Raw genomic sequence first — 25,670 nt, forward strand, 5'->3', positions numbered from 1 at the left:
AAGAACAACATTATAATGGTGAATACTAATTGGGTGAAATTACCCAGGAAATGAAAGATAAGATGATAACAAAATAAAAAAGTAAAATCCAACAATATTTTGTTTATAAGAAACAATATTTAAACATAAAATTCTCATTCAACATTAAAATAAAGTTTGGTAAAGAGACAACCAAAAGAGGATAGGAAAATTTCATTATGTTGAATGTGCTTTGAGTAATGAATTAATATCATATCGATAACCAAATGGAAAAAAATGAATAACTTACAGTGAAAATTTTACTCTAAGATATAATATTAAGGGATATTTAGGTATTGCTTTTTGACTTGCACAAATCTAACAATAAATAAGAAAAAAGTTTAAAATCTGAGTAGAATTTTTAGAAAAGTTACATATGATTGAATTCTAGAAATTATTGAATTTGAATATAAAAATATACATTTCTTTGTGATGCATGGCATCTTTACAAAATGATGAGTTAATAGGACATAAATTCCTTATATTTAAGTGAAGAGAAACAGAAAGAGACCAACATTTTTCTTTTTTTACAGTTGGCATACAATAAAAGCTATATTCAATAAAGAGCCACTGGAAAAAATGATCAAAAATCAATTGGAGACCTTGATAATAAAGAATGAGAAGGTCAAAATACAAACCAGAGAAGTAATCAATAATTCCATTAAAGTAATAATGGCAATGGGATAACATACTAAAATATTGAGGTTGCAATCAAAGCATTTCTGAAGAGGAAATTTATCTTTCTAAGCAATTTTTTGAATAAAAGAGAGAGAACAACTCATACAACTAAAACAGATTAGAAGTACAACAAAAATTATCTTCTCAACTGAATACAAAAATAGAAATCCTAAAAATCAAAGAAGAAATTAGAAGCAAAGTTGAATTAATAAATCAAATACTTTGTCTGAAAAAAATGGATAAATTATTACTTAATTTGATATAAAAAGAGAAAGAGAAAGACCAAATTACTTTAAAAAATGCATTGCAACAAATGAAGCAATGGAAAGTATTAGAAAGGATTTTGTTCAATTCTCTGCCAATAAAACTGACAATTTAAATGAATATAAAAATTTTAAATGCCCAAATAAAGAGATAAAGAAATAGAGGAATTAAATAACTCAATCTCACAAGAAGTTGAATGTCATAAATAATTTCCACATAAAGTAACAGTTTTGTCATGATGAATTTACAAGCAAATTCTATCAAACATTCCAATAATCAATTATAATATACCATAATTTGTGTAAAAAACAAAAAAAAAGTGTTCTTATCCAATTCTTTCATCGATGCAAATAAGATCTTACTATCTAATCTAGGAAGAATCAAAACAAAGAAAAGATAACTATAGACAATTATCACAAATGATCATTAACATAGAATTTAAATAACCAATTAGCAAGGAAATTTGCAATACATCACAAAGGTTATACATTATGAGTAGGTCGGATTTATACCAATAATGATGCTAAATTACACATCTATAAAAACAATTGATCATTTTAATAAAAAACCAAAATAATACATCAATATATGCAGAAAAATCTTTGACAAGAGATGCCACATTTTTATTAAATTCACTAGAAAATATACAATAAATTGATTTTTAATTTTTTTAAATTTAAAATTAAAATTAATTTTAAAATTCAAAATTTTTAAAATCAATTTTTATTCATCTCTCTCTCTCTCTCTTTTCGTTTCCCCATTTCTCTCTTTCTCTCTCTTTCTCTTTTAACATCATCAAAATTTTCATTCCTCCTCATTCCCAAGCAGCCTATGGTTAAGAAAGGAGTATATGTATGTATGTGTGTGTGTATGTGTGTGTGTGTGTGTGTATCTATACACATATATACACATATGTGTATAGATACACACACACACACACACACACACATAGACACACATATATCTTCCTTTCATCCCCTCATCACCTCTAAGCACGCTACAATTAAGAAATGATATATTTATGTATACATATGTAGTATATACACACACTCACATGCACACACATACACATATGTCTTTCCTATCCCTGTTGACTCTTTCATTAAATTCTGCTCCATAATTTGGCTTACTATTATTTGCTTCCCCATCCACCTATCCTTCCCTTCTTATTTCTTTATAGTTTTTGGGCAGTGATAAATCTCTCATGGCATATATGTAGTATTGCCTATTGAAAACATTTCCCATGTGAGTAGGTTTTCAGAACTACACACCCTCCTCCCCCCTCTAATGCCTCTGTGTTTATTCTTCCTCTGCACCTCATTTGTATAGCATGATTACTATTTTTTTTTTTTACCTTTACTCTGCCAGTCTTTCTGTTGAGCTTATCCTATTGTTGATGTAAATCTTAAATATAAAGTATGCATTTCCCATGTAAAAAAAAAAAAGACATAAACAATTTGTTCATGTTTAAACAGTTTGTTCATGTTGAGTTCCTTAAAATCACTCTTTGATATTGGTTCTTATATATTAAATTTTCTGTTAAGTTTGGGTTTGGTTGATAGTTTTGAAAGTCTGCAATTTTGTTCAATGTCCATTTTTTTGCATTGAAAATTAAAATTATAGATAATTTTGCTGCATATGTTTTTTGACTGCAGGCCTAGTTCTCTGCAGATATGATTGCAAGACCTGTTTTTTTTTCAGCTGCTGATAAGTCTTGTACAATTATAATTGTAGCTCCAGCATATTTGAATTTTTTTTTCTTGTTTCTTGAAAATTTCTTTCTTTGATCTAGGGGTTTCAAAGTCTGGCAATAATATTCCCATGTGTTTTTTTTTTGGTTTTGTTTTTGTTTTTGTTTTGTTTTTTTTTTTTGTTGGTTTTTTTTTGTTTTTTACAAAGGATCTCTTTGAGATGATGATGGGTGGGTTTTTTCTATTTCTACTTTTCCCACATGTTCTATCACTCTAGAAAATTTTCTAGGACTATTTTTTGCATTATTGTATCAATCTCTTTTAGGTCACAACTTTCTGGCAGTTCAATTATTCTTATATTTTCTCTTCTTGATCTGTTCTCCTGTCTGCTGTTTTTCTTATGGGGTATTTCATATTATGTTCTATAGTCTCATTTTTTAATAATGTTTTGTTATTTTTTGGTCTGTCATATTTCACTGACTTCCCCTTGCCCGAGTCTAATTTTCAAAAAGTTATTTTCATCTTTGAGACTCTGTATTTCTTTTTCTAATTGGTTAACTATTTTTTTCATATTCTTCCTGTTTTTCTTAGATTTTTTTTTCATTATCTCTCATTTGATTTTTGAATTCTCTTTTGAGTTCTTCTATACATTACCTCTGGGGAGGGAGCCATTTCATGTTACTTTTTGGGGTAGGAGTTTTTTTTTTTTTTTAAACTAAAGTCCTCCTCTCAAGATGAATCCTGGTCTTCCCTATTCCCATAATATATTTCAGTGATGTGATTCTTCTTTGTCAATTCATTTTTTTTTTTTAATAAGAGGTATTAATGTAAGTACGTCTAATCATGGAGTCTCAAACTTCCAAACCAAGAGCTCCACCCTCCTGCAAGTTCAGTGGCTCTGCCCTGCTACTTCAGCACACACCAGGTGCTGGTTCCTTGTTGCCTAGGGCCACTTTTCAGTAGCACAGCTGAATCTAGCAATCCCATTCAATTGAGTTCACTCTTTCTTCTTGGATTCAAATTTTTATTCTTATATAGATATTCTGTTATTTTTTGAGCATTTCTTTTGTGTCACAAAAAACAAATTTACCGAAGCTATTAATTTTGTCAATTGCTATCTTTGCTGATTCCCTAAGATTTTCTATCTAAACCTTAAGTACAAGTCACTTAACTTCAATTGCCTCAGCAAAAAAAAAACAAAAACAAAAGCAAATCTTAAGTAAATAAACAAGAGTTTATTCCTTCTTTTCCTATGTTTATGCTTCCATTTTCTCTGTTTTATCTTATTGCTAATGTTACTATATCTAGAACTATAATATGTCTAGAACAATAATAGTAAGATGTTGAGAATTCTTGTTTTACTATTGCAATCTTTGGGAAAATTTGAGTGTATCCTCATTGCCTACCAAAATTTCTTGTAAATTAATAGATTCTGATAATTCATTTTATGTTTCATATTTTATCTAGCACATTTATTATTTGGTTGATTTGATTTTATGCTTTCTTTTTAGTCATATAGATAAAGGCTCCTCAATTTTATTATTTTTCAAAGAAGTTTTCAGTTTTGCTTATCATTTCTATCATTTTTGGTTTCTGGTTTATCTATTTTCTCTTATTTTAAATAGCTCCTCTTTTTTATTCATTTTAGCTTTGCCTGTTTGTTGACTTTCTAACTTGAAAAATGCATATTCATTTCAATAATACTCCTTTCCCCTATTTCATTAATTTGAGCATGTAAGGGTATGATTTTTCTGAGGATTGGTTTTGCTGAATCCCAGAAAATTTGGCATTTTATATGTTTATTCATTATTTCTAAGATTTATTCTTTGACTCTCTCATTATTTAGTATTTCATCTGTAAGTCTTCATTCCTTCCAAAAAAAAAGTCTCTTTTTTGTTTGTGTTTCCAGAAGTAATTGTTATTTTTGTTATATTATGATCTGTAAAGCATGTGCTTGTTATTTCTGTCTTTTTGCTCTGTGCCCTAATAAGTGGTCAACTTCTTTGAAAGGTTCTGGTACTGAGAAATACATTATGTTCTTTAATTGTCTTATTTAGAAGACATCATAATTCTTTTAACTCTAGTTTTTCCAGAAAATTTTTCAATCTTTAGTATTGTCTTTTGTTTGTTTTACTGTCAACTGGGAGAAGAACATTGAGACCTATTATCATCATATTACTGCCTATGCATTCTTAATTATTCAAATCATTTTTCCTTTTCAATTTTGAATGCCAAGGCATTTGGAGCATATATTAAAAAATAAAGACCTTTATTTTCATTTTATCTGTGTCCTTACTTTTAGGATTATTTGTTGTAAGCAAAATATTGTGTATTTTTTTAAATCCAATCTATAACAACTTTTCATTTAATTGGATTGTTTAACCCATTTGCATCTAAAGTTATAGGAGTCACATTTATATGTTCCTTGATTTATGTCTAACATTCTTTTATTTATTTATTTTATTTTTTTGAGTTAGGATTTTCCCTCTTTTTCTTCAAACATAATCTTTGTCTCTTCATTTATTTTATTTTAATTTACTTTACTGCAATCCTATTTCCATTAGTTCTGTTTCCTTTATCCACAACCCTTCTCCCATTGATTGCCTCTTTTCCTAATTTTTGAATTGTGTTTAATGTATTCATTCTTTTTTCTCTCTTCCCAAGGCTAGCACTTTTCCTGGCTCTAAATAGCAAAGGGAAGAGAAGAAGAGAAAGAAAAAAAAAATAAGCATTTATATAGTTTCTGCTATGTGCCAGGCACTATCCTGAATATTTTACAAATATTATCTCATTTGATCCTCATCATTACCCTGAGAAGTAGGTGCTATTATTATTCCTACTATGCAATTGAGAAGACTGAAGCAAGTAGGAGTTAAATAATTTGCCCAGGTTTATACATCTAATAACTATCTGAAATCAGATCAACCTCAGGTCTTCCTGACTCCATACTCACCAATATATTCATTAGGCTATTTAGATTTAATTATTTAATTCTTCCTCCTTTCCCCCACTCTGAGTTAAATAATCAGCCTTCTTTTTCCCTTCAACTTGTTTTGTTCATTTTAAAAATTTCATTTTATGTTTTTTTATTTAAAATATTTCTTTCTCTCATTCTTTTTTTAAAAAAAATTTCTCTCCTTTTCATGCATTCTAGACATTTATTCTTTGATTCATTATTATATTTATTTTGTGCTCCTACTTTTATGAAGTTTTTATTTTGTTATGTAAGCCCTAATATGGAACTTTCTCTTATTGGTGGACAATAAGCCAAGCTTTTTTTGAGAGTGGCAAAGAGTTGCCAAGAGCTGAGAACTTCAGTTTTCAGTTAATTCTTTTATGAATTCATCTTCAGGGATTGTAGGAGACCCCCTTCAGAACTCTTTAAAGGAGTATCTTCTTCCAGTTTGGGGCAGAGTTGGTGCCAGATTCAAAAGATAAAATGGAAGAAAACCATCACACTTCAAAATGTTAAAGGAAAGGACTTTTGGAAGACATGAGAAAAGATAATCTTCATTCTGGGCACAATGGATAGGGCAGTGGATCTGAAGTCAGAAAGATCTGAATTCAAATCCAGCCTCAAATGCTTATTAGCTATGTAATCCTGGGCAAGTCTTTTTTTGCCTCAGTTTCCTCACATAAAATGAACTGAAGAATGAAGTGGAAAAATAATGAAATATCTTCACAAAGCAAACCCCTATTAGGGTCACAAAGTGTAAGACATAATGAAACATCTAAATGACAAATTTTCATTATGTCCTCATTCCTAGTTTGTTAATCTGGAAACCTTGTAGAATTTCCCTTGGGTGAGAGCCAGATATTTTCTTTCCTCCCCAAATGATAAATAATTGGAAATTAGATAAAATCTGATCATTGACTTTTGTCAATAAAAATGGTGTTGTTAGACATTGTTAGTTGAATCAGTGCCTTTTAATCTGGATTTCTTTTATTATATGTGTTTAAATAGTACAAGAAGAATAGTAGAACACATGTGAGAAATATAAAGTGTGTCTCAAAAGAGAGGAAGCATGGCATAGTAGATAAAGAACCAGTCTCAAATCAGACTATCTTATTCAACTCTTATTCTAATTCCTAATAACACTGGCTATAAATTTCTTAACCTCTCAATATGTCAGGTAACTTTCTAAAAGCATAAATTAAAAATATGCAATCTGATAAGAGAAATTTACTCATCAGGAATCCTCTAGGCTAATGAAATTGCAGCTAACGTTTCATTTCTCATATCACAAGCCATTTCATGTTTATCATCACAATACATTTCACAAGATCACCATACACATAAATATAACCATTTATATACAATCTAAGACTTTATATAAGAATTACATTAAAAATGTAACAAAGCTATGATGAAATGCATAATACTTTGTGATATTTATATAATTACTTATTTTCCAGTCCCCTCAGCTGTATGCAGATATAATAGACAATCCACAATGCTTGTTTGATAACTATATAGTATGAAAAGATTACCTGGAAGGGCCCTCATGTGTTGGATAGACACTGTGTTGTGAGTCTATGGGAAGACATGAGTGAGATTCTTACAAGATGATTGAACATTGATAGTATCTCATATCTGTTATAGCATTAGGCTTCCATTTCAAATGGTAATGAAAAAATATTTGCATATTTTCTAACATTTACACAATCTTAAAATGTTATAGCCAGATTGAATATTGATCTAAGGGATCATTACTTAACAAATATTTATTAAGCATCAACCATATATCAGACATGCTGCTGGCAATGGGGATTTGAAATAAAAAAATAAATAGCTCCTGCCCACAAGGAAATTACATTTTAACGTGGGGAATACATTCACACTGATTTACGATAAATAAATACTAAATGAACACAATATTTAATGAAGAATGAGAAAAGGCTCATGTAGCCTGTGATGTTTAAATTGATCTTTGAAATAAATTAGGGATACTAATTTGGTGAGGTGAGGTGGGAATGTATCTCAGACTTAATCAATGCCTTGTATGAAGGCACAGGGAATGTAATGTATAGGGATAGCAAGACCAGTTTGGTTGAATTGTAGATTATAAGGAAAGTGGTAACTTCAATAAAATAGGGAAGTTTAGGAAAGAAGTAGATTTTTTTGGAGTGTCAGGGGATAAGAAGAATGAGTGCTATTTTTAGCCCATTGAATTTGAGATGCCGATGAAAGGTGAAATTACATAATAGCATACTGGACTTAAAGTCAGGACACCCTGACACTTACTTAATTGTTGGAATCTTTACAAACTGCTAACTCATTAGAGTTGATAGATTATTGATCTGATCTTACAAAAAGGTGTTTTGGGCCAGAACCTGAAACAAGGTACTAAGTAGAACCAATTGATACAATGCTTGTGTTCACATCTTTACTCATTGGAGTTCACAAGTATGGGAGATTCACAAAGTTAACTGTGTAACTTTGTGAATTCACACCTTCCTTGAAGCTCTTAGGGCTAGAGAGCACTATGGGAGAAAACCCATAATCCCTCTCTCTTGTATCCCACGATTCCTCTCTCTCATATAAAAGAAACAGACAGAGTTTCTTGGACAGATTTCAGCAGAATTACATGAAGAGGGGAGCTGGATTAGAGGCTGAAGAAAGCAGAGGCAGAAGCAAAGGACAATCTGCAAGAGCTCTTGGAACCAAGCAGAAAGAGAGGCCTCAACTAACCAGGCTACTTTTGAAGGAGAAAATAAATGTTTGTATTTTTACCAGCTGGCTGCTTTGGGTGATTATTATTTTCAACTGCAACTAAGACTGCCTCCAGAAAACCTCCTCAAGAAATCTGCTCTCCCCCAGAGAGAACCATCTATATTATATATTTTAAAGAAGAAAAAGAACACTACACTTAATAGCTCTGTGATCCTGGTCAAGTCATTTAACCTCTTTAAGCCTCAGTTTCCTCATCAATAAAATTACATTTTACTTGGTGGCCTCTAAAATAGCTTCCTATTTTAAATTTATGCTTCTTTGATTCAGTATGGAATAGCCATTCAGCAGCTGGGCATGTGGGACTAAGGGTGGTTACATGGCTCATCTAATCTTAGTAAGTGCCAGAATTTAGACTTGAAACAATATTTTATAATTCCAATATTCTTGTCATCATACTAAGGGATGATGTCAGAAGTATAACTTGTTTTATAAATTAGTGTATGATTGCTGTGTTTGCTGGGGATTTTTCATAGTTTAATGAAAGAAAAATTGGGGTCAATTGGTGATCATAAATGAGAAATCTCTGAGTAACAGAGAAACTTATTCAAATGTATCTTTAATTACATAGATGTTTATATTCCCATCAGTGATTAAAATTATAACCCACTTATGCTTTATAATCTTATGGAATTTTTCTCCCTATTCTCTTAGAGTTCCTTATTCTCAATCCATTAGTTGCACCAGTGTTTGCATTCTCTTGAGAGTACAAATATACCAATGAAGCATAAAGACTGTGTCATTTCTTTCTTATTTTTTGTCTTGTGCACAACCTATCTTTTTGTATGTGTGTGATCCTACATTTCTTTGACTTTCTCTACTCTGCTTATTTTTTGTAATTCTCTATTTGAAAGAAATTTTTAAAATAAAAATTAAAAGGAAAAAATGCGTGAAAATGCCCAGATTATGCCTGAGGGATAAATAAGGAAGTTGAGAATCATTTAATAAATCCCAACATAACATGAATAGTAACAATACAATAGAATTAAGATTTAGGATTTCCTAATTAAAATTCAAATGAAAATCATGCAATTTATGTGGTGTTATTTTGTTTTAGTGAAATTGCTAGAAGATTCTAATTAGGACCACTAGAATAACATTAATCTTAAATGATTATGTAAGCTATCTTTCTTTGTTTACCAATCAATCAACAAATATTTATTAGATACCCATTATAGCATATGCTAGACATCACATTAGGTACTAGGGATGCAAAGGCAAAAAAGGAGGAATTCTTTGCCTTTATATAACATTCTATTAGGGAAAATAACATGTACGAATATGTGGCAAATATCTTAAAATATGTATGAAATATAAAATTTGGGAATAGAGGACCCTAACATCTGTGTGAATTAGGAAAGGCCTCATGGAAGAGATGGCACTTTAGCTGGGCTTTGAAAAAGCTATAAATTTAAGAGAAAAAAGTGAAGATAGATCAGATTTCAGTCATGGGGAATGGCCTATATGAGATCATAGAGAATGAATATATAATGCTGTGTATGACTTACTGGAATTAGAGCAGTTTTTTGGGAATGCAGAATTCATGAAGGAAAAATGTGTAATGAGCTTAGAGAGTTATCCTGGAGCCAATATATGAAAGACTTAGAATGCTAAATAGAGAAGTTTGTCTTTTATCTTAGTGGCAATAGGAAGATACTGGAAATTTTTTAGAGGAAGGAAAAATATCATGGTCAGATCCCAGATTTAGAAATATTATTCTGGAAGCCAAATGAAGTAGTAGTTGCAGGATTTGAGAGGGAAGAAATGTTTGCCAGGAAGACTAATTAGGATACTTTTATAGTAGTTCAGGCAAGAGTTGTTGAGGGTTGAACTAGATGTGGTAGTATACAAGTAGGGGGATGGTGATAGATAAATGGGATGCTGTGTAGGTAGAAATGACAACACAGAAACTGATTAGCTTTGGATGGAGAGAGAGTGATGGAAAATACATTTTCTTGAAGTTGAAAATCTTGGCAAATGGAAGAATGGAGGCACTCATGATGATACCTCTCTATGATAGGTCCAATATCTACCATGGATCTTCTTTCCCCTCCCTCTCCCATTATTTGGCTTAAGAAAAAGCAACAAAACTAGAACTTGATTGACCTAGGAGTGGGACAAAGCTCAAGCTATACCTCCTTAGTTACACATTCTTGGTAGCTCCCTGGTCACCTAAAGCCATAAGAATGTGGTGAATGTCTAAAGACTACATGAGTCATCTTATGGCTTACAGATGGATACGGGATGGACATTTATAGAAGTTAAATGTTACTATATCCTTATTGCATTTCCTTGCTATGTTAGGGCTTAGTAAATGCTCTTTTGTAAATTCTTTAGTGATTTTAATGTATCTTACTTTGGTCTAAATTCAAATCTGAACTAACAGCATTAAAACTGCCACTAACACCATCTTCCATCAGCAGAGATAGGACACCAGGAGAAAAGATGAATATAGATCAAGATTAAAATTTCACTTTAACAAGAGAGGTCCAGTAAGTGTTATATTTTAGGTGGACCAGAAGTAAAGTTTTCAGAATATGTAGGCCTATAGGTTAGAGCCTGGGCAAGCCAACTTAAGTAAAAGAGGCCCAGGAAGATCATGTATACTGTAATGGTAAGGGTGAAGAAACTAAAAATCTAGAAAAATCAGAGATAATAATAGCAACAGTGAATACTGGGCTAAGCTATCATCATAAAGCAGTGACTATATTCTGCTCTTTTACTCTATATTGAATTTGAAACTTTAACTGTGGCCAAAAGGGGATCAGAGGTCTGTAGGTCTAACTTACTTTTGGTTGACATACATGATAAAATTACCTCAGAATCCAGTATTATTTGCTAAACAGTACAAACTACTCTCCCGTAGTGATCCAGTCCAAAGTTGAACAAATTGTACTGTCAGAAAATTCTCATATAACCTATATAGAATAATTAAATTGCAATACCAGAAGCAGATGATTTTTTAAATTGTCCAGTCATTTAAGGCATTTTTTTTTGTTCTGTGAAAGAAAAAAAAAGGAAAGAAAGAAGGGAAAGAAAGAAGGAAAAAAAGGAAGAAAAAGAAAGGAAAAAAAAAAAACCTCCACCACAAAAAGTCAAAGTCTCATTTTTAAAGACAGTTATATTCTTAAAGCTATTATAAATATTTCTTGGCATCAATCTTTAATCTGTTTCCTGGCAAACTACTCAATGAAACAATTCCTTTGAAGAAACATTTGTGATTTAGAAATGTCATTGTTATATGAATAACTTTGTTTATATGCTTTAGTTAATGTGTTTATGCTGAAATCATTTCTCTATTGACTTTAATTTGGGGATATTTATATTTTGCTTGGCATTTTCAGAGACAGCCTCCAGAAGAAAAAACAAACCATCATAACATACCTGAATTTAGTAACTTATATTTTCCCTTTGAGTTGAGATAGCTGATTTCACTGACATATAACATTTCATTCTCATTTTTATTTCTTCTTGTGGTCTTCTTATATTCTTTCTTTTCTCTCATTATTCTCATTTTCTTCTGATTTCTTATCTCCTGTTTTGCTCTATTTTTTCATCTTTTTCTTTGTTTATTTTTCATTTTCTGTCCTTCCTATAATATTTCACATACATTCTATGTCAAATAGAATTTGTGGGCTAGTCTGGGAATGTAATCACTATTTCAAAATTGTTTCTATGGGAAAATGTGTTCTGCACATGGGTGGTGAGAAAGGAAAGGGGGCAGCACTAACCATATAGCTAGGTCACAATTAGTGTAAATAATGATTTAGACACAGCAGTTACATGTATTCAAAGTTGCATTATTCAAAAAAATATATAGAAATTGGTTGTAGCTTAATGAAAATATGCAGTGCAAATTTAAATATTCCACTACCTTACAGGATTCATGGTAATCAGGATTTCTTGTCACCTTTTTCTTTCTTCCATAGACATAATTGTAGTCACTTCAGTTTTCAAAGGAATTCATATTGGTTCAGAGAATAATTTTCACTCTCATATATCTTAAAGTGATAAATGAATCAACTTAAATATGAATACTGGCTTAAGTAAAGTCAGGATGTTTCATCTGATAACTTTCCCTTTTAAATGAAATGTATGATGGTTGTTAAAGGTAGGGAATAAAGGTACCTTATGAGTATATGTATCTTGTGAATTTTCCCACAAGACATTTATGGTGCTGTAGAAATAGTAGTAGTTTATATTAGAGAATCTTTGTCCTGCTTTCTACAAGCTTTCAGGAAGCTGGGAGTATCTTTAATTAACCCCAAAGGAAATCTTCTTTATGGCTCATCTCTAATAGATTCCTTTTCATTTCCCACAAGGGTGTTTTCTTCTGGACTTCATTATCCCCAACCTCCCTCCCAGTTTTGTTTTCTTTTATGTGTTGTCTTAGACCGTGAACTTCTTGAGGGTAAGGAATTTTGCCTTTCATTTTTTTTTTTTTTTGCCTGTCATTGTAATCTCAGTGCTTTACATAGTACTTGTTACATAGTAGGTTCTTAATAATTGTTTTCTGATGGACTAACTAATAGTTCTGATTCACAAAACCTTAGACTTCAAAAGTTCAGGCAGGAAGGAAGCCGTCAATAGTTCAGGGTTTGAATTCTAGGATTTGACAGAGATTATGTAGCAAGATTACCAAAACTAGGAAATTCCTCATCCTTGCTCTTGAGCTCCATTTGTTCTGAGACCTTCCAAGGTTTTCCTTTCTCATCCACAAAATTCTATATCACTATTAATAATACAATTAATATTATACAGTCAATCAATCCCATAGCCACATACAATGAAGTTGACAGAGTGACCATTTCTGATGATTTTTCAAAATGGAAGCCTTCTCTTGTTAGTTCTGTTTTCTTCAGGTGATAAAAGAATTATGGGGAAGGATTATGTATATCACTAGGAGCAAAGAATTATTGTGGGAGAAGGTTGTCCTTTCACTTCACCAACTATAGGGCTCTCAAAAGCTTACTAATTTCCAGGTGCTCTACTATTTGATTTAAAGTTTGCTTGTCTAGGAAGCATTAACTCTGATAATGTAATTAGGTAGCTTACAGTTATATTCTAAGTCTGGATCTCAGCTTTCACACCTATTACAACACTGCAACACCATTTCGCACCACCCTCCTCATCTTAACTGCTGCAATGATGGCCATTGGTCCAAAGTGTCCCTTTAAGCACATGTTCTTGTTCAATTGTTTCAATTGTGTCTAATTCTTCATGACCTAATGAGGGGTTTTCTTGCTTTCTATGGCTGGTGTAGATTGGGATAGGACTCAACATTTCCTACCTTAGAATATAAATTCATTGAAACAGACAAACTTTTATCTACCATAAGTGCTTAATAATTGCTTAATAATTAATTGATTCTCATACTTTTCTCTTCCTCTGCCTCATTTTCTTCCTTACACACTAAGAATCCTGCAGTAGGAAGAAGTGAGCAAAGGGCTACATATCAGACACTATGATTTGTGATTTGCTTCACAAATATTATGTCACTGATTCTTATTACAATACCGCAAGATAGGTGCTGATTTTTGTCCCCATTTCATAGTTGAGGAAACTGAGGTAAGCATAGGGAAGGACCTGCTCAGGGAACATCTACTTCATTAGAAACAACATTAGATACCAATTTGCATGCCTATACTTGATTTTTAATTTTTTTCTCAATAATATTTTATTTTTTTGTAACTACATATAAAGGGTTTTAACATTCTTTTTTTTTTTTTTGAGAGTTGAAAAATTCTTTCTTTTTTTTTTTTTACTTTTTTTATTATAACTTTTTATATACAAAACTTATGCATGGGTAATTTTCAACATTGACCCTTGCAAAAACTTCTGTTTCAACTTTTCTCCTCCATCCTTCCACCCTCTCCCCTAGATGACAGGTAGTCCCATACACATTAAATATTTAACATTCATTTTTGTAAGATTTGGAGTTCCAAATGTTTCTTTCTCTTTCTTCCTTCCCTCCTTTTTCCCCAAGACAATGAGCAACCTGATATGGCTCTACGTGCACAATCAGATTAAATATATTTCCATATTAGTCATATTGTAAAAGAAGAATCAGAATAAAAGGGGGAAAATGAAAAAAAAACAAAAAAATGGGGGAAGAGAAGTGAAATAGTATGCTTTGATCCATATTTAGTCCCTATAGTTCTTTATATAGATGTGGATGACATTTTCCATCCCAAGTCAATTAGAATTATCTTGGATCACTGTATTGCTAAGAAGAGGTAAGTCTATCATAGTTGATCATTGCACAATGTTACTATTACTGCTTAATGTTCTCTTGGTTCTGCACACTTCACTCATCATCAATTCATGTACATCTTTCTAGGTTTTTTCTCCTCATAATCAAAAGTCTGTATCTGATTAATAACTCTTTGCATCCGTATACTTTTCACTGCATAAGGTATTATAATAATTGCACAATTCCTCTAAGATCTCATCCTGACTTTTCATTTTATTTCAGTGTTTTTCATATGACTGCAGGTATTTCCTACTCTATTCTTCTGGATCTGATTGTTTAATTATTTATTTTTCTTTCATGAAGTTCTTTCTAGATTTCCTCAAGATCCTCATACTTACCCATCACAATTTCATTGCACAATGTTACTATTACTGCTTAATGTTCTCTTGGTTCTGCACACTTCACTCATCATCAATTCATGTACATCTTTCTAGGTTTTTTCTCCTCATAATCAAAAGTCTGTATCTGATTAATAACTCTTTGCATCCGTATACTTTTCACTGCATAAGGTATTATAATAATTGCACAATTCCTCTAAGATCTCATCCTGACTTTTCATTTTATTTCAGTGTTTTTCATATGACTGCAGGTATTTCCTACTCTATTCTTCTGGATCTGATTGTTTAATTATTTATTTTTCTTTCATGAAGTTCTTTCTAGATTTCCTCAAGATCCTCATACTTACCCATCACAATTTCATTGCACAATGTTACTATTACTGCTTAATGTTCTCTTGGTTCTGCACACTTCACTCATCATCAATTCATGTACATCTTTCTAGGTTTTTTCTCCTCATAACCAAAAGTCTGTATCTGATTAATAACTCTTTGCATTCGTATACTTTTCACTGCATAAGGTATTATAATAATTGCACAATTCCTCTAAGATCTCATCCTGACTTTTCATTTTATTTCAGTGTTTTTCATATGACTGCAGGTATTTCCTACTCTATTCTTCTGGATCTGATTGTTTAATTATTTATTTTTCTTTCATGAAGTTCTTTCTAGATTTCCTCAAGATCCTCATACTTACCCATCACAATTAATTGCATTATACTAATTAATTACATTAATATACCATAAATTATTTTAAAAATTTCTGGGCATTTAGAATTTTTAAGGATTTATTTTCTAATTAACAATAACAATGATAATAAAACAATAGTCTTTAGATACTGCTTTACACATATTATTTAATATAATCCTTATAAGAATACAGGTAAGTACCAATTTTTTTTCTTATTTACAAAGGAACTGAGGCTGGAAAGGGGTAAGGGACCTAACCAGGGTCACACTGAGTCAGCAAATGTTTGAGCTGGATTTGAATACAGGTCTTCCTGACTCCAGATCCAACACTCTTAGACATTGCACTGATCACATAGAACGCTACCACTCTTATTTTTTTTTTAAATTAAAATTGGTCATTTTTAGGATTTGGAACCAGAAGGCACCTTGATATCATCAAATTCAAATGCTTTTGATTTAACAATGAAATTGAGGCCCTGAAAAGTTAAGTACATGATCCAAAAAAGTAAATAGCTGAGTCTCAATGTTTGCCTAGTCCCACTGACTTCAGATCTAGTATTCTTCCTGCCCCTACTATGCTGCCCCTCTAAAATCTCTTGAAGTCAATTGATTTTGGCCATAACAAAAATCAAGTAACAGTTTAAGTTTCCAAACTCTGATAAAAAAAAGAGGATAAAATTCTTAAGATGATTGGGAATATATTCCCCAGCTGCTAAATATATTATCACTCTGGTATAATATTTCATAAGAATGAAGAGAAGTTGCTATATTTGTGAAATCAGATATAGTGCCATGGATGCGCAGACTCCATGACAAATTCATGCCTCTCCAAGAACTCCCATTTGGAATGGCAATTTAAGGGAAATTAGTGGATTTGTTTTCAGTCCTACTCAGTATATTTCTATGCCTCAAGAATCTGTTATTTCAGATGGTATAGAAACTCCTTGTATTAAAGCAGCCTACAATCTCAATCTCTATTAAAAGATGGTCTTTAAAGCATTTTTGTACAAAAAAATAAGACTTTTTAGAAATTAGCTAGGCTGTCATATAGTCAGAGGATGCCCATGCCAGAATCTTTTCATTTTGAAAGCTGTTACTATCCTCCCCTCACCAAAGTTACCTTCTTTTTACAATATTATATACATATTTAATGAATACTTGTTTATACCCATGTTTCCCCCCAAAAAAGAATATTACCTCCTTAAAGTTGAAGCCTGTTTCATTTTTGTCTTTGCTACCCTCAGTGACCAAGAACTCTTCCTGGCATTCAGAAATTGTCTCATAAATGCTTGTTGATTCATTGCTTCATAGAGCTACTAGCTTGTTTTCCAGAAAGTAGGAACAACTTGACTCCAAAATATTCCATTAGAGCAATATTTTTATGAATTTAGTGCTATTGATCATAGATTTCTTCTTAATAGCTTTAAACACTTTAAAAAATCTTCAGAATTGAAAATATGTTATCCAAGCTTCATTTTGTTTAGGAGCTATGTTGTCTGTTTTGGGTCTTGTATCTTTTAAGCTTAACTAGATATTCATATGCCTAATCATCACCATGAAAAAGGGGATACATTACTCATTTTTCTCCTGTATTAGATTATAAGGTACTTCAGTGTCATGGAAGAAATCATTTGCAAAAATGTACTTTCATTGTACCCTAAGCTATTTACTTTCCTTGCATATATAAGGTCAATTCTTATGACTTTAGTGACCCCAGATTTGGCTGGCTGCATACTAGCAAAATATACAGCCAGAAAGCTATTGAATTTGACAGGGGGGGAAAGAACATTAATCAAGCCATTAAAAATCCTTTCAATTTCTTTCAATATTACTGAAATACTTTCAATATTCTGAAACATTTAGACTATATTCAAAAATAAGTTTCAAATATTTAGGAGATTTCTGGAGATTTGAATCTATTTTTTTTGGAGATTGTGGATTTTATGGGAAGAATGTTATAAAATAACACCCTAGAAGACAATTTATTTATTGATTCTATATTTGTTCCATGTTCTTTTTACTTCTGGGGGACTGGGGTTGAAGATGAGGTTTAGGAAATTTGTCAAAGCCCTGATTGGTGTTATTTAGAATTTAAAATAATGCTGATGATATTTGCCTTGTTTTTCCACTGTCTATTCACCTCTGTCTAGTTTAAATATAGAATCTAAATCACATAGAACTTTTTGCAAAAAGAATTGATATCGTGAACATTTAGGTAAATTATGGTAGCTGTACTTCTAGGCATCAACACAAGAAGGCGCTAAAACACTGCAGTTACTTTTTTGCTAATCAGTTCAAGAGAGTATTAGCTGCTTGAATGCTTTGTAATAAGGCTTATTCTGTACATACAGATAACTGGAAGGATTAATGCTGAGAGGTGAATTGTGACTCAGAATTTAGCATGATATTTAAATTTATTGTTTGGTCTCTTATTTTTCTACACAAGAGAGGACTCTTCAAAAATGAGCTCAAGATATAGTTCTTTTCCTTTTGTCTTTTCTTCACTTGGTGAAAAGGTTGGGATGAACGTGTGTGTGTATGTGTGTGTGTGTGTGTGTGTGTGTGTGTGGGTGTGTGTGTATGTGTAGTGACTCATTTTAAATAAATATTTGATCATTAAAATTGGAGAATTTGAATAAGTGGGCATACTTAACTTGGCAGATGTCAGTAATGTTTTTAGCAGACCTAGAGATGTGAAGACCCAGAAGCAAATAAACAGAAAATTCAAGAGCAAAAAAATCTATCATCAGCACTTTTAAATTTTAAGGATTTTCTTTTCCTAGAGATTTTCTTTTCTTCACTTCTACCTGAAGATTTTCTTTCCATAAGCTGAAAACATGAAAATGATTTTGGATCATGATTATTTTTTAAAGCATGGTAAAGAAAATGTTTTATATAAGCAGATATTTTGTGATGGAGATTCTTTTAGAATCAATATGTTATGTGTTGACAGACTTACTACCCTAAAGAATCAATGAGATGCAGTGTAGTATTTATAGTTGAATTGACAAATCTATGAAATGACAGAATAATAACCTGTGTTGATACCTTAATGAGAGTTGTTCCCTTTATTTTCCTTTGCTCGAAGTATTCAAATAGGAAAAAACAGAGACACATTATACGTGATTAATATTTATATAAGTAGCAGGCAGGTCAATTTTAATTATTCTACTAATGTGGAAACTTCCTCCATTGGAAGACTGGTAGCTTTCTGCTACTTTCAGTCTTATAAATTTGACTGAGGCACTGCTTATAATTTCTTGTCACTTCGCCATATATGCTGGAAGCAGGTTTGAGCCCAGGTCTTCCTAACACTAAGGTTGCTTTTCTATGCACTATAATATATTGTATCTTTAATAAGATAAATAATATATACAATAATATGTACAGAAACTAGGGAAAGGCAGAGTACTTATTAGTTAACAATATAACATGAAAGCAGCCATAGAAAATAAAGATAAATGATTACCTATTTACAGAATATATAGACACATCTCCTAGCTTAAACTTGTTTTCTTGTTATAACATAAAATTGGACTTAAGAGATCCTAATCTCTGGAAGAAGAATTTAAAGGGTAAAAAAAAAAAAAACAGAAAAGCCACCTATAATGAAGTTACTTATAATATATTCCTCAGAAGGAAGCAAGATAAAAATGCAAAGATTAAAATGACACAAATTCTGTTAGAAAATTTGATGAAAAGAATCATCTACATTCATTGCTCCTGTTTCCTTGACAATCAATAACTAATGGAAAGTGCAGTCAAGATGTTGAAGTAAAGGCAAGGACTTGCCTGAACAAACTTTTACAAATTCCTTTAAATAATAACTCTAAACAAATTTTAGAGCATCAGAACCCATAAAATGACAAAGCAGAACAATTTTCCAGAGCCAAAGCCAGCTTAGAAGGTCAGCAAGAAAGGTTTGTGGCACTAGGGAAAGAATCCAGTGCAATTCCAGAACAGGTGGCATCTGCATTACCCTAGTCCCAGCAAACAACTAGCTGGCCTTCTGGCAGCACTGCAATTGTCCAAACTTATCTTCCCAGAGATACTAAAGATAACTTGGAATGTTGGTAGGAAAGGTTTCTTGCACCAGGGTGAAAGGGTTATGGAAACCAGTAAACCAGGAGCAGGTCTTGAGCCATTGAATCCAAAGTGGCAACAGAGGAATTGAGGTCAGAGGTGGCAACAGCAGCAGAACCTTCAGCCTATAGATGGTAAAGGAGTTGAACTTGTCAAAATGAGGTCTTTTTACTTAACATTGAGGAAGGATTTTGTTTCTTTAGTACACTAGAATGTATAGCTACAATGGAGTGCAGATCATCTTCACAGTTCCTTGGGCAAAAAAAAAAAAAAAAAAGAGTGCTTATAGTTACTCAAACACACTTGTCCTTGGATCATAACATCTTGAAAGAATTGAAAACTTAGAGGTCTTTAGAAGGCACTCTGAAAATAGCTGTATAAAACCTCTGGAGTTTGAGACATTACATCTCCACCATGGAAACAGAGCCCTACCTTACCAACGAGTTAAAAGCCAAATAATAAGTTGGGGGAATAAACAAACAAACAAATAAACAAAAAAAAAAAAAACCAAAAAAAAAAAAAACCAGAAAAATGATTCTCACCATAGAAAGTTACTATGGTGATCAAAACACACTCAGAAGAAGATAAAATCAAAGCTCTTACATCCAAAGTCTTCAAAAAAATTAAGAATTGTACTCAGATTACTGAAGAGCTCAAAAGGGATTTTGAAATTCAAAAAAAGAGAGTTAAAGGAACAAGTAGGAAGAAAAATGAGAGTGGTGCAAAAGGAAATACAGAAAAAACTAATGAAAAGAATACTGTAAAAAGTAAAATCGGCCAAATGGAAAGAAGGCACAAAAATTCACTGATGAAAATAATTTCTTAAAAATTAGAATTGGGCAAATGGAAGTTAATATTTTTTGAGAAATTAAGCAACATTAAAAGAAAACCAAAAGAATGAAAAAATAGAAAACTGTGAAATTTCTCATTGGAAAAACAACTGACCTGGAAAATATATTCAGGAGAGAGAATTTAAAATTTATCGGTCTCCTTTAAAGCCAGAAGCAAAAAAGAGCCTAGAATCCCAATAAATTTGGGATGGAAAACATCATCCACATCCAGAGAGAGACCTTTAGAGATTGAATATATATTAACACACATTATTTCCACCTTTTTTCCCTTCTTTTTTCTTTCTCATTTCCCTTTTGTTTTGCTTTTTCTCTCTCAACCTGAATCATATGGAAATATGTAAAAAAAAATGAATGTATATATATATATATATATATATATATAACCTAAAAATAAATTAAAAGAAAGAACCTGAATATTATCTTTCAGGAATTTATCAAGGAAAACTTTCTTGATATTGTAGAATTAAAAGGCAAGTTAGAAATTGAAAGAATATGCCAATCACCTCTTGAAAGAGATCTCAAAATGAAAACTCCCAGGAATATTATAGTCGAATTTAGGAACACCTAGATCAAGGAGAAAATATTGCAAACCTAGAAAAATATTCAAGTATAGTCAGCAAAACACAAGATTTAGCTACATGAAAGGATCAGAGGGCTTGGAATGTGATAGTCCTGAGAGTAATAGAATTTGGATGACAACCAGCAAAACTGAATATAATACTTTGGGGAAAAAGATGGATATTAAATGAAATAGAGTACTTTGAACCATTCTTGATGAAAAGACCAGAGCTAAATAGAAATTTTATTTTCAAATAGAGGATTTGGAAGAAGCTTAAGGAAGGAGTCAGAAAAGGAAAATCATGAGAGACTTAATACAGTTTTTCCATTTATGTTTGTACATGAGAAGATGATATGTGGGACTCATTAGAGTTTTCTCATTATTAGGCCAGTTAGAAGGAGTATATATAGACAGAGGGTACAAGTTTGAGTTGAATGTGAAGGCATAATATCTGAAAACATAAAAATAAAGAGTGAGAGAGAAATGTGCTGGAAGAAAGGAAAACAGAGTTGGAATGGTGTGAATTATCTGCCATAAAAAGGCAAAAATGTTTTTTTACAGTGGAAGAGAAGAGAAGGAGGGGGAGTGAGTGAACTTTACTCACATCAGGATTGGCTCAAAGAGGAAATAACATACACATTCAATAGAGGTGTAGAAATCTCTTACCCTGCAGGAAAGAGGGAGGAGAAGGGGTATGAGAAAGGGGGAAGGTGATGGAAGAAAGGCATAAACAGGAGGGGATAGTCAGAAATAAAACACTTTTGAGAAGGAATAAGATCAAAGGAGAGGGAGAGAATAGAATCAATGTGGAAAATATGATTAGCAATATTAATTGTGAAAAGAAGTTTGAAGCAAGTTTCTCTGATGAAGGCTTCGTTTCTCAAATGCATAGGGAAATGCCAAATTTACAAAAAAAAAAAAAAAAAGAACCATTACCCACTTGATAAATTATCAAAAGATATAAACTGTGTCCAAAGGGCTATAAAACCATGCATATCTTTTGATCTAACAATACTACTACCAGCCATTAATCCAAAAAGCGATTGTTTAAAAAAAAAGGAAATGTAATATATGTACAAAATTATTTCTAGCAGCTTTTTTCTCAGGGCAAATAATTGGAAGTTGAGAGAATGGCCATCAGTTGGGAAATGATTAAATAAATATGATATGTGATTATGGTGGAATACTATTGTTCTATAAGAAAAGATTAAGAAATGATAAGCAGGGATGCTCTCAGAAAAACTTGGAAAATCTTCAATGAAATGCAAAGTGAAATATACAGTGTACAAAATAATAGCAATGTTGTGGGATGATTAGCTGTGAATGACTTTACTATTCTCAGCAATACAATGATCCAAGACTTTTCTGAAGGACTTATAATGAAAAATACTATCCACATCCAGGAAAAGAATTGTGTCTGAATGCAAATTGAAGCATATACATAATACATATATATATATATATATATATATATATATATATATATATATATACTACATACATACACACACATACATATATATCTTCATTATTCTTGAGGGATTGTTTTTTGAGAGTGGAAGTGATCTAAGTATTTCTTTTACAACAGGACTTTTATGAAAATGTTTTGCTTAAGTTTACATGTGCATTCTCAATGTGGGTGGGGGAAGGAGAGACAGAACTGGAACTCAAAGTTTAAAAAAAACAAATTTAAAAAATTGTTTTATGTATAAGATATTAAATAAACAATTAATCATTAACAAAATCCATGAAAACTGGCTTCTTTCTCTACCATGGTTTTCTTAAATTAGACTTTTCAAATTCCTAATGACGTGTATTTTCTAAGCATTAGTGTTTGTTTCTGTCCTTATAGTTCTAGATCTCTTTTTGGCATATGACACTGGGATCCACAGATTATTTCTCTTTTTAGATATTTCATCCCTAGCTTTCACGACAGTGAAATGTCCTATAGTGGTTGTTTTACTTTTCTGTCTATTCTTTTTATATTTTGCCATCTCTTAAAAAAAACTACTCTATTAAATGTGGGGATCCTCTAAAGTTCAGTCCTACACACTCTTCCATACTTTCCCTTATGACCTCTCAAACTATTTCTATTTACTATTCTCTTCAGGATCCCAATCCTGACATCTTGTTCTACCACAACATATTTAAACCAGAATTTATCATCTTCCTTCCCACTTTCTGTTCTTCAAATCTTTCCCCTCATCAACTTTTCACATTTATTTTTAACTGGTTTTCTTGCCCTTACTTTTGCTTTTTACCTTTCGTACTCTTCCCTGAAGAATTTTCCTAATTAATATATTGTTAAGATCATAATATTTTAGTACTCAAATACTTTCAAGGGTTTCTCATTGCTCACTAAAATACAAAGTACTAATTCTGATTACAAGGTATATATATATATATATATATATATATATATATATATATAGTAGTAATGGCCCTTTTTTTAATAGCAAAAAAGTCACTAGGTACAGTGGCCCATACCTATAATCCCAGTTACATGGAGACCAACAATGGTGGACTTACTGTGTTCAGGGATTCTGGACTACAGTAAACCATGCTGATTGGATTTCTGCACTAAGTTCTGCATTAGCAATTTGAACCTCTCTAGGACAAGGGGGCTATCCATTTGTCTAAGAAGGGCAAACAAGCCAAGATAAAAACAGAGCAGATCAAAACTTCTGTGCCAATTAGTAGATGAATCAAATTCTGTGAGTAGCGTCTGCATTTTCAGCATGGGCAAAATAGAAAGTCTTAAATCTTTAAAAAAAAAGTTGCTATAACTGCCTTTTGCAAATCTCATAAATCAATCTATAAAAAGCTTTTTAGCTTATGTTTTAATTCATATAAAATTGAGAATTAATTATAATTGTACAATAAACCCTTTAACAGGTATTCATAACATTTTAGTAGCTATAATACATTAGATATTTTTCAGGGGAACATTTGTCAAAATATAGTATAATCCTAAAGCACAATTCTGATCATGTTACTATGTCCTTTCTGCTATACTCTGCACCACTCAAGAAGTTTTAATGAACTCCTATCATCTCTGGCATAAAATAGAAACTCTTCAGTTTGGTATCTAAAATCCTTCACAGTCTGGTTCCAACCAAATTTTTAGAAATAGCTACCTCTTTTTGCATATTTTGCCTTTCATCCAAATAGGCCTTGCTATACCATGAACTTCGTATTTCATTTTTCATTTTCATGCTTTTGCACAGGTTTTCCCCAGTGTCTAGAATTCACTTTCTCACCTCCTTTTTAAAAGCAAAAATCCCTAGCTCTCTTCAAGAATGAGCTGATATGCTACCTCATAATTACTTCTTTCGGGAAATCTTTCATGATTGTCTTCATTATTAGTGTTCTTGATCTCGTGAAATATCTATATCTATCTTTGTGTGTAAATACACATATATTCACATGCATATAAAATTATATGTATTTGTATATGTTTCTATTAGTGTGACTATATATTATATATGTTAATATACATACATATATGAACACACTCATGCACTTATGTTTATTTTTCCTCCAAAAGAATGTAAACTTCTTGAGGTCAGAAATTGTTTTTCTTCTTAAATTTTTGTCCCCACAATCTAGGACAGTGACTTTTATAAATTAGGTATTCAATTGTCATTATAAGATTATATTGTTCTCTCTCTCCTTAACCTCCTTTCAATCTGTTAAGAGCTAATTCAAATGTAACCAAGACTAAAAAGTTAACCAGCAGTATTCAAAATTTTCTTTAAATGTTTGTAGCATTCCCCCCCTTTATCTTGCATTACATATATATATATATATATATATATATATATATATATATATATATATATATATATATATATAATTCCTTTACTAATTAACATATTGTTTGCCTTTTTCATTTTGGGCCTTGCACATAATGGATATTGAAAAAAAATACTTGATGATTTGGGTTAAATACCACTTGAAGAAAAGGAATGATGGAATTATAGTGAGGTATTGTGAAAAAGATATTTACTTCGGCTAAGTATGACCAGAAGTCAATGTCACTTGCATAAATAAGGATTGGATGCCTCCAATCCTTGGAAATGTTGTAGTGTTCTTAATGGACATAATTTAGCCCTTATTTTATTTTCATTACAATTCAATGGCTACAACTAAATTAGTTTCCTAATGAAGTAAAAAATATTAAAATAGAACTTTTTCTTTTCATACCAAATTAAGAGAATATAGTTATAACATTACTTTATATTTTTTCCAAAACTGTAATTTGGGTTTCTCTTGACAAAAATTCTTGAAGATTTTAGTTTTAATTTAAGTGCTTTTATTGATCCAAGGTGCCTTAGTACCTATTAAATGCTGAGTGACATTGATAGCAATGAACTCCTATAAAATTATATGTTTCTGGTACTATTAGAAGAAATCACCTTAAAGAGTTAAGCACTACTCAAAATTTCCAAAATGCTACAAAGTTTCCACATTTTGTAACAAGAGTATCTCTAATCTTCCCAGATAACTGTAGTTAT

This window comes from Antechinus flavipes, chromosome 4, assembly GCF_016432865.1.
Source record: "Antechinus flavipes isolate AdamAnt ecotype Samford, QLD, Australia chromosome 4, AdamAnt_v2, whole genome shotgun sequence".
Taxonomy (NCBI): domain Eukaryota; kingdom Metazoa; phylum Chordata; class Mammalia; order Dasyuromorphia; family Dasyuridae; genus Antechinus; species Antechinus flavipes.